Genomic DNA, 11,773 nt, shown 5'->3' with positions numbered 1-11,773 from the left:
GATTTTAATCCCAAAATACAATATTAATATATGCCATATATAGGGATTCATTCAATTATATTCCTGACAACAATCATGCTTTACATTTGTGAAGGCACTATTATCTCTCATAAAGTTCAGAGCAAGTGTCCTTGTAACTGTTATATCCAATGTGAACACAGTCTTAAATATATAGAGCGAAATAATTTTCTGATCACTGTATCAGAAACTACAGAGATAGCACACAAGTTTAGTATGATTAAACTGTTTCAAAGTTTGAACACAGTAAGCGGTAACTTAAATAAACCAATATTAAGTTGTTTAAAAACATCTACTATACTTCCATATGTGCCTGACAACAGCTCTGATATGTATCTTGGATACATAGGCCATAATAATTTTTTTTAACTAAGATTGTTAAAGAAATGATTGAAGACTGGAGACTTACAATTTTTATATTCGTTTAAATTATAGTATCACAGAGCTCTGAAAAACATTATATCTAATCTCCCATAAAACAAGAGTTGATAACAATGCTGAACAAATTCTGTTGGCATGAGTCTCTGACAGGGCAGCTTTGATTTATGCTGTAGCTTTCATAAGGTGCACTAAAGAAGAAGTTGCCCAAGAAGATACAGTTCAATAAATTAGAAGCACAAGGAAGAAAGCTGAATGCCTGCCAACTATGGAATGTTTACATGATTTACTTGCTACAGAAATGCTTACTAGAGGGATTACAGGAAAGGTTAATCATGAAATAACATTCTCTGATATTTTGTCCCCTTGGAATTCAGGAATAAAATTCAGCTGCATTGAGATTAACCAAATACCTCTCATTCTTTTGAAGACAAAGCATGCCACATGCCTCCTACAAAAGAAAAATCACAGGAAATGGATTGGCATAGCTATTGTTCTGAATATTCTTTCAACAGTTTGGGCCTTTGCTCAGAAACAATAGGATAAAGATAGGTAGGTACATAGGTAGGTACGTAGGTAAGTAGGTAGGTAGGCAGTATAGATAATTAAAGAGATAAGCAGATAGATATAAGTGTCTGACTACTACTTTTTCAACTTCTTAAAAATACTTTTCTTTATTTTTTCATATTTTTATTTCTTAAATAAGCATTTAATGTCATAAATGTCCATCTAATAAGAGTTTATACTCCATTTCACAATTTTTGATCTGCTTTACTTTCACTATCATTTATTTAAAAATGCTCTCTAATGTCTCTTGTGAATTTTTTAAAAATTCAACTTAAGGTTAATTATGAGTATGTTGATTTATTTCCAAATATTTGAACATTTTCCATATAAATTTCTGTTGCTGATTTCCTAATTCATTTTGTTTTGATTAAAAAAAACACACTCTTATATTTTACTTAAAAGGAGAGCGTTTGATTGCAGAAGGATAATCAAAATACCGGATCAACATCTTACGTGAGTTGTGTTAGCTATCAATTGCTGCTGCATAATAATATTACTGAAAATTTAGCAGCTTAAAACCATACATTTATTTTTTCACATTTTCTATGAGTCAGCAATCTTGGCACAGGTTAGGAGTGTCCTCCCCAAGGTTTTAATTAAGGTACGAGCCGGGGCTTGAGGGTATCATCAGAATGCTTGACTGGGGAAATATTTAATTCCAAGCTCATTCAGTTTGTTGCAGAATTCATTTCACCGTAGCTTTAAGACTAGTGGTTTTATTTTTCTGCTGGCTGTCTAAAGGCTGCCATAGGGTTTTGCCACATGGGACTATTTAACATAACTGATGACTTCCACAAAGCCAGCAAGGGAGTGAGGAATTCCAGCAAGAAGAGCAATGTAATCTATATCATGTAATCATGTACGTATAATCATATCATCTCATCATCTTTGTATCTGATATTTAACTTGATTTTTTGTGAAGATCTTTTGCTGGTTTTTATAAATTAATTTTCTTTTTCTGTGGCTCAATAAGTACATACTGCACACCATCTTCAACAGACAGTTTAGAAGAGACATCTAGAGTCCTTTGTTAAAACCTTAAAAAATGAAATAACAAGCTGACCACAACTTTATCATTTTTCTCCTGTACATCTCTATTTCTTATATATTTTCAAAAATATTTCACATTTTTTCAGATTTGGTTGGTAGGAGGTTACAAAGTAAAACATTCCAGTGACAGTTAATTTTACATGTCAACTTGGCTAGGTTATGGTGCCAAGTTCTTTGGTTAAATATCAGTCTAAGTGTTACTATTAAGGTAGTTTTTAGATGTGATTAATATTTAAATTAATAGACTTTCGATAAGCAGGTTACCCTTTTTAGTGTGGATGGGCCTCATCTAATTAATTAGTTGATAGTCTTAAGAGCAGGTTTTCTAAAGAAGAAATTCTCTTCAAAACTGTAACTTAGAAATTCTCTGAGTTTCCAGACTGATTTCCTGTGTAATTTAGAGTCAAGACGGCAATATCAAATTTTACCATTATATCTGGCCTGATAGCTTGTTCTGCAAATTTTGGACTTGCCAAGACAATTTCTTAAAATAAATTTATCTTGATAGATGATAGATAGATAGATAAAATATAGATACAGATATAGATACATATATAGATATAGATACATCCTATTGGTTCTTTTTCTCTAGAGAACACTGGCTAATACAGACCTGGTATAAATATAGAAGAAGTAAACCAGTAGTTCCTTGCTTTAAAGAAGGAAAATACTCATATCTTTGAGGTTTAGCACGTATTATAGTGCAGAAGATATTATTTAGTGAATATGAAACAGATACCTTAGACAAAGGAGTCATTGCCTTAGTGGTTCCAAGTTCTGGGAAAACAACCAGGTTGTGCCTCACAGAAAAGATATCATGGACCTTGATTGTGAGTCTTCTGCCTGCTAAGACAGCAAGGGCATTCTAGACACTGACCAACGGATTTCCTGGGCAGGAATACTGGTTCTAAGTGCTCAAATACATAAAGGCTAATTGACACAGCCAGGTTTTATCTGTAGTTTATGACTTGGGAGAATGTCACAAAAAGACTCTGAGACTTACTCATGGAGTCCCCGGAATCCTCACAAAAGGCCAGTCTCAGATGCAACTTGATGCTCTTAAAATCATGGAGCCGGCTAGGCGCAGTGGCTCACGCCTCTAATCCCAGCACTTCGGGAAGCCGAGGCTGGTGGATCATGCGACGTCAGTAGTTCCAGACCTGCCTGGCTAACATGGTGAAACCCCATCTGTACTGAAAAAATACACAAAAAAATTAGCTGCGTGTGGTGGCGGTGCCTGTAATCTCAGCTACTCGGGAAGCTGAGGCAGAAGAATTACTTGAACCCTGGAGGCGGAGGTTGCAGTGAGCCGAGATCACACCATTGCACTCCAGCCTTGGTGACAAGAGTGAAACTCCATCTCAAATTAAACAAAACAAACAAACAGAAATCATGGAGTCAGGGCAAGTAAAAACTGCTTTTCTACTATTCGGAGAATCTGAAAATACTTATCCTTGTAAAGTATTGTAAATCACACTTGTTAGTGTTCACAGCTACACCTTTAATAGCAAAATTCATTTTGAAAGGAGGACATTCATATATGTTGCACAGGAAATATAAATATTTTATATGTATTTTAGGTGACATTTTACCACATGCCTAGTAAAAGACACTTGTTTGAAAAGTCATCAAAATTTTCCTCCAACACTTCTGTGCTCTTCAATAGTTTTAAAGTATTACTAAGCAGTAGTGTTACTTAAAAGGAATAAAAAAATAAAATAAAATAAAAACCTCTGCCTTTTCAATGGAGGAGGTATTGCAATTAAAACTGCTAAGACATAGAAAATGCTGTCTGCACAGTAGTACACCCAAGTTGAATATTAAATATATAATATGTGAAAGACTCCCTAGGGAAGATGAACTTTTTAATCATAGTGTTTGACTTTCCATATCTGATTTGTTACTCCTTATATGGCAGAAGGATGGATGGATTGGGGAGCACATTTTTTCTCTAATTTCTTGATAAGCACTACTATCAACCTGACAGCCCGGACTGATTAAATATCCCTATTCACATGCAGACATAACCACCGCCTTTAAGAGTCTCTGAGGCTAAAATTAAATGTAAATTAAGGCAGGCCCAAACCCCTCTTCAGCTTTCTTCCTTTCGGATAATCATTGCATACTACTTTATAGAGAAAAGACAGTGTACTTACAAGTCACACTTGTTTGTTTTTATTTTATTGATCCAGTAGAGGTCTGATGAGATCCTGTCATGGGAAAAAAAGTAAAATAGCATCATTAAAGCAAGCCAAAATTGAATTTAGAAAGAGGAATGCATAAACAGAGATCCCTACATACAGGTATGCACTTTGAAACAGGAAAGTGGAGAGTTTAGGGAAGCAAGAAAGGAGTAAGCATGCCTTTGAGGCCTGGTATAGCAAACACTAAATTAGAGAAGACAGAAAACAAGGTAGAAAATACAGGTTAGAGCCCTGAGTCCCACGTTGTCACCCCTTTGTGGACGATATGAGGCTGGAGTCAAAGATAAATAGTTGACACAATAAGAATGTATAATTTTGACTTGGAGTCCTGATCATCAGTGCTGGTAATGGGATGCTAGAGGTTCCTGGGTGGCTTGAAGTTTCTGTAAGCCAGAATTCTTTGCAGGCATGTATTTAAAGTCAAAGTTATTAGTCTCCTGAAGGCCTGAATTCAGAGGGACAGGAAAACAGATACAGCTGGCTGAATTGGAACAAAGTATTATTCAGGAAGATGGCTGGAGGGTGTAATCATGCTATTGCCGAGATCTTTCAAAAAATCATTTTTCTGCTACTGTACTACTCATATAGTTTGAGTTTTCATTAATTTAACTGACAGTGACTATGATTCCATATTACCATTTCCTGACAATCTCACTACCTTTTGGTCATCAATTTACTTTCTAAGTACTCAGGTGTTTCACTGATTCCTTCCAAATTAAATCATAAATACTTTTTTTTTTTTTCCTTCAGAATTACAGATGGGTATATCAAGCAGTTGCTTAGTATCTCCCCTTGGATATTTCATTAAAACCTCTGAGTAGCATGTCAAAAACTGAAGTTATGATACGCTCCCCACAGACACAGAGGACACAGTCTTTCTCCATTTCCTGTCTCTACAACTGTGATACATGTGATGAGACAGAGTCTTTATCAACCTGCTTCTTTACTGACAGCAATAAGTAGTGCGCCCAGATGGATTTCAATTAGGGTTTTCAGATACAGGAAATAAAAATACAGCCTGTCCATTAAATCTGAATTTCATAGAAATAATAATTTTTTTCTTTTTCTTTTTTATTGAGACAGAGTCTCACTCTGGTGCCCAGGCGGGAGTGCAGTGGCGCCATCTCGGCTCACTGCAACCTCTGCCTCTAGGGTTCAAGCGATTCTCCTTTCTCAGCCTCTGGAGTAACTGGGATTATAGGCGTGCACCACCACGCCTGGCTAATTTTTGTATTTTTAGTAGACACAGGTTTTCACCATGTTGGCCAGGCTGGTCTCAAAGTCCTGACCTCAGGTGATCTGCCCGCCTAGGCCTCCCAAAGTGCTGGGATTACAGATGTGAGCCACCGCGCCCAGTCAATAAACATTTTTTTAGTGTAAGTAATTCCTAAATATTACATGAGATATAGTAATACTAAAAAGATACACTTTTGTTTATCCGATATTTAAGACTGATTTGATATTGAGTATTTTCTCTAGCAACCCTACATATTATAAACATGTAGACAGAATAAAAACTAAATATGGTTTTGTAAGCTATTGAAGTTTGGGGGTCATTGGTCACCACAGTATAATCTAACATACCCTCACTAATGCAGCCATGGTTCATCCACTATTAAGAAAGGAAATTATAGAATTAAATGCCTCATTTTTAGGATTCACAAATATATATTTCCCCATTGAAGATTAATATGTTATTCTGCAAAAATCATTGCCTTCTCCACGTGACACTCACCCCTTCCAAATCGTTCATTATGGCTATAAAAATGTAACTACTCCCATCCTATCCTTAGTTTTGTAAAATTTGTACATCAAGTCAATTACCAAGGTGTAGTACAAACTTTTAACAATTCTTCCCGCCAAAATGTTTTAAACTACAGATAAGATACAGGTAATTTCCTTGATGTTTTCAAATAATGCCATAAAACATAAGACAGATCTAATTCACTGTAAAGTCACATTTAATCATGAGGATAAATTATGATAAACACTCAGGCATGTGATTAGAGGAATGATGGCTCTAGACAGGAAAAGGTTGGGAAAGAGAATGTTGCCTTCACACTTTTTTCTTCCTAACTTTGTGCTGAACTATCATCTCAGACCAGAAGTTTCAATTTAGGAAGCCCAACCATATTGTATTTGTTGTCTTCAGCAGCACTCCCTGATCAGGTCCAGAAATGAGGAAAACAAACAGCGTTTAACAAAGAAAGCTGCATAAGAATACATGCATTGCCCTGAAACTCAACCACCTGATTTGATGCTCCCACAATTGATCTACTTTAGCAAAATAAGTACTGCAGGCTAGGGGCAATATGTTGCAAGTCAGAACTAGAGCCAGGATGACTGACTGAGTTACCTCAATTTAGATGAAACATGTGATGCCAGGTTTATGAACAGAATGATAACAAGAGTAACACACAGCACATCTATGTCTTTGAATGAATCAGTAAGAAAATCACTAAAATAAATTGGGATTCTATTACAAGGATACAGAACAAGAGCTACCTACTAAAGTCTAAGAAATGTGGACATATAATTATGTGGTGGATGTTTCCTTGGGACTCAACTCACTTACTTCTTGTTTTTGTTCTTTTGCTTTAGAGACAGGGTCTTGCTCCATTACCCAGACTCTGAGATGCAGTGGCATGATGAAGATTCACTGCTGCAACATCTAACTCCTGGGCTCAAACTGTCCTTTTGCCTTAACCTCTTGTGTAGCTGAGATTACAGTTGCATGCCAAAACACCTGGATAATTTTCTTATTTTTTGTAGATATGAGGGTCTCGCCTCATTGCCCAGGCTGGTCTTGAACTCCTGACCTCAAGCAATCTTCCCGCCTTGGCCTCCTAAAGTGCTAAGATTATGGGCGTGAGCGAGCGCACATGGACCAGCTTCTCATCATTTTCAATTCTCTTTGGTAATCTCAAAGAACCTACAGACTACCTATTAAAACTAAGAAGAGTCTCCACAGTGCTAGTGGATACAAGATGAATATTAAAAAATCAAGTCCACTCCCATGAAACACTGTTAGTTTAAATTCTCGTAGAAGCAGATCCTGATCTAAAGATCAGGCACAAGTGATTTTTCAAGGAACTATTCTATAAGATATGAGAAAGCAAGTAATGAAATCAGGTCAGGAAACTGGAAAAAGTCAATAAGAAGTGCATGAAAACATGAGCGGTCACAACTTCAACCTAATCCCACAATGAGCTACAAATTTTAAATTATATCTCAGAGTTAGTCTCATTTTGGTTGTGAACTTTTACTCTAGACAGTTATTGGCTACAATCTACACGGGAAAATGAGAGTAGGAGTAAAACAGCCAATGTAAGCTCTCCATCAGGAGAGGAGGAATAGCCCTCTAAAAGTCCCAGGCGTGACCCATGGCAGCCAAGCATTTATAAGCCTGGGACTAGGCACATGGCATGAAACATGGGCTGAAGTATCTGGTCATCACAGGATGTGTCGGTTCTAACATGAGGAACATCTACTTTGAAAACTTAAGTCAGAAATAAGAGATATTTACAATAGCATAGCAATTATAAGTAATTGGTAGATGCTAGGAATTTAATGTTTGTGATTCCCCCAAAATTCACTGCTAAAACCCTAATCCCCAAAGTGATGATATTTGAAGACTGAGTCTTTGGGAAGTATTATTGGGTCATAAGGGTGAGTCTCTTATGATAGGTTCAGTGCCTTTATAAGTAGAGACACTAGGAAGATTGTGTACATGCTCACTCTCTTCCTACTCCTCTTGCCCTGTCACCACTATGTGAGGATACCGTGAAAAGGCAGCTATCTGGAAACCAGGAAAAGTGCCCTCATCAAGCCCTCAACCATACTGGCCTCCTGATCTCAAGCCTACCAGACTTCAAAAATGTGAAAAATAAGTATTTGTTACTTAAGCCATCTGGTCTGTGATGTTTTATTCTAGCAGTCTGAACAGTAGATAGCTAAACAGAAGTTCAAAATACCATTTTAGAAATGTAATTGAAGTAAGAAAAGAAAAAGTTGGAGAGGTCAATGATGTTACTGGATTATAAATTTTAGAAATGTATCATTGTAAACATAATACTTTTCCAAAACTGATATGTAAATACAATAAAACTTCAAATGACATTTCAAAGCTGTATACCTATATCTATCTGATCATCAACAAAGATGACAAAAAACAAGCAACAGAGAAAAGGCTCCCTGTTCAATAAATAGTGTGGTGATAACTGGCAAGCCATATACAAAAGAATAAAACTGGACTCTTAACTTTCACCATATACAGAAATTAACTCAAGATGAATTAGACATTTAAATGTAAAACTATAAAAATCACAGAAGAAAACTTATGAAATACCCTTCTTGACATGGGCCTTGGCAAATAATTTTTGGCTAAGCCCCCAAAACAATTGTAACAAAAGCAAAAATTGAAAGTGGAACTTCCTTAAACTGAAGAGCTTCTGCACAGCAAAGTAAGCTATCAACAAGGTAAACAGAACCCCTAGAGAAAGAAGAAAATATTCACAAACTATGCATCCAACAAAGGTCTAATATCCATAGTGTATGAGGAACTTAAATCAACAAGCAAAAACCAAATAACCCCATTAAAATGGGCAAAGGATATGAACAGACACTTATTAAAAGAAGACAAAAAAGAGGCCAACAAATATATGAAAAAATGCCCATCATTACTGATCAACAGAGAAATGTAAATCAAAACTACAGTGAAATAACATTTCACACCAATCAGAATGACTATGATTAAAAAGTCAAAAAACAACAGATACTAGTGAGACTACAGAGAAAAGGGAACACTTATACATTGTTATGGGGATACCAATTACTTCAGTCACTGTAGAAAGCAATTGAGACTTTTCTTAAAAAACTTAGAACTACCATTCGACCCAACAATCCCATTATTGGGTATATACCCAAACAATAATAAATTATTCTACCAAAAAGATGTGTGTATTTGTATATTCATTGCCACACTACTCAAAATAGGAAAGATATGGAATCAATCTAAGTGTCTATCAATGATGGATTGAATAAAGAAAATGTGGTACATACATACACCACAGTATACTATGTAGCCACAAAAAAGATCAAAAGTATGTCTTTTGCAGTGAAACAGATACAGCTGGAGGCCATAGTCCTAAACAAATTAACACAGAAACAGAAAACAAAATACTGCATGTTCTCATTTGTAGGTGGAAGCCAAACACTGGGAGCTAATGGACATAAAAATGGTAAAACAGACATTGCAGATCAGTAGAGTCGGGAGGAAGGGAGTGGGATGTGGATGGAAAAACCACCAATGGAGAAGGAAAAAGTCCAAAAAATCAGTCCAAACTTTGCACAAAATAAAAGAGTAAAATAAATAAATAAGAAAATTCTGAAAAGGAAGAGAAATAAGCAGGACTTTTCTACCAAATTCAATGACATTTTCCATGTTGGTAATGATTAGATCCGTGTGATTGTGGTCTAGAAAGACAAAAAACAAACAAAACAGAACAAGTATTGACCAGAGATTGCCTTCAGCATGTTGATAATTAATCCATGAAGTGTGTGAAATACGAGAGAAATTTGTGGAAATAAAATATCAGGAACAAAAATCAGAAAAAGAATGAGATGAAGAAGTATAAGATAAACTAACCAGAATAATAAAGTATTATATTTTTTAAAATGGAATCTTATTCAGCCATAAAAAGAAATGGGCCAGGCAGGGTGACTGTAATCCCAACACTTTGGGAGGCCAAGGCGGGCAGATCACCTGAGCTTGGGAGTTCGAGACCAGCCTGACCAACATGGAGAAACCCCATCTCTACTAAAAATACAAAATTAGTCAGGAGTGGTGGCACATGCCTGTAATCCCAGCTATTCGGGAGGCTGAGGCAGGAGAATCGCTTGAACACAGGAGGCGGAGGTTGTCGTGAGCCGAGATCATGTCATTGCACTCCAGCCCGGGCAACAAGAGCAAAACTCCATCTCAAAAAATAAAAATAAAAAAAAAAAAGAAAAAAAAAGAAAAGAAGTATTGATTCAAGCCACAGCATGTGTGAACCTGGAAACATTGTACTGAAGAAAGAATCCAGATACAAAAGGCCACATATTGTATGATTCTACTTATACGAAATATCAAGAATAGGTAAACCTAGAGACAGAAAGTAGATTAGTGGTTGCCAGAGCTGGAGGAGGGAGAAATAAGGAGTGACTGCTAATGGGTATAGAATATTTGGAGGAAGATGAAGAAATGTTCTGGAATTAGATTATAGTGATTGATGCAACTTTGTAAATCTACTAAAACCCATGAAATTGTACGCTGTAAAAGGGTGAACTTTATGGTATATGAATTATGTCGAGGTAAAGCTGTCTTTATAAATATTTAAATTTTGAACTTTTCCTATAATACTGCCCAGAGTAAAAAGCAAAATTAAATTTAAAATCTAGAGAGTTAGAGGAATTCATCTCAGACTTCAAGGGAACAAAACATATGTTTTATGGAGATATGAAAGAACAGAAATTAAGAACTGTGGATTATGTTACAGAGATAGTGCTCTCCAACTTTTCTTCATTTTCCAAGGAGATTTCATCACTATAGTAAAAATAAATTTTTAAAAAGTATTTTTTTCTCATATTGGTAGATCTTAAAAAAATAAACAGATTATAAGTGAATTTTTTTCTTAAATTGTTGGACATGAATTTCATTACATCTACTATGAAATATAGATTCTTATACCAAGTGCCTTTCCAAAGTTCTTACTGTTAGTAATATGTGCAAGTCATTCTCTGTTCATATATTCTAGAGGAGGAAATGGGAGCCTGTTATTTTAGACAGTGATTAGAAATTGACCCTTAGAACCAATTTCCTTAGAATTTATTGATTCATCTTAACTAGTTTGATTTAAACAATTCACCCTAACTAGTTTGATTTAAACAATTATCTGGAAATCGCCCAAAGCAGCCTTTTCTCAGGTACATTTTTGTGACTCTAAACACAGGCTATTGATCTGATTATCAGTTGCTGTTTTTCATAACAGGGCAAATTTACTTGCTTCACCAGCTGCTTTTGGGTATAATTTGAAGAATCTGATTGACATTTAAATAACTATTGTAGTTATGTCAATAAATATTTTTAGTACATTTTCTAGAGAGAAATTAAAGTTAAAAATACATTCAGTTAGCTCAGTTATTAAATCTGCAAATGCCTTCAAAATGAGAGAAGCCAGAATATTTATTCTAAGAGATTTAGTGTCCTATAATCAAGTAAAATGTCCAGTAATGAAATTTAAAGTCTAACAAATTGCACTCTTCATAGAAAGTCATCGACATGCAAGCATAACTTAACCTTCACACAGACATATACACAAGCATACATTCTGTCTTTTACATTATTACCTACAAGCAACATTTCTTCTTCATTTCTTTGGATTTCAAAAAAAGAGCATAAAATAAGTAGCTACTCCCAGAAAAACATGTTATAAATATAGCCCAATTTTATATATAACCTTAGGATTTGGATTAATTTGTAAAAGGAAACACAACAGTTGTTTCTGTTTATTTTA

Source organism: Colobus angolensis, unplaced genomic scaffold, assembly GCF_000951035.1.
Source record: "Colobus angolensis palliatus isolate OR3802 unplaced genomic scaffold, Cang.pa_1.0 Scaffold58, whole genome shotgun sequence".
Lineage (NCBI taxonomy): Eukaryota > Metazoa > Chordata > Mammalia > Primates > Cercopithecidae > Colobus > Colobus angolensis.
Note: the sequence above shows the minus strand (reverse complement) of the source record.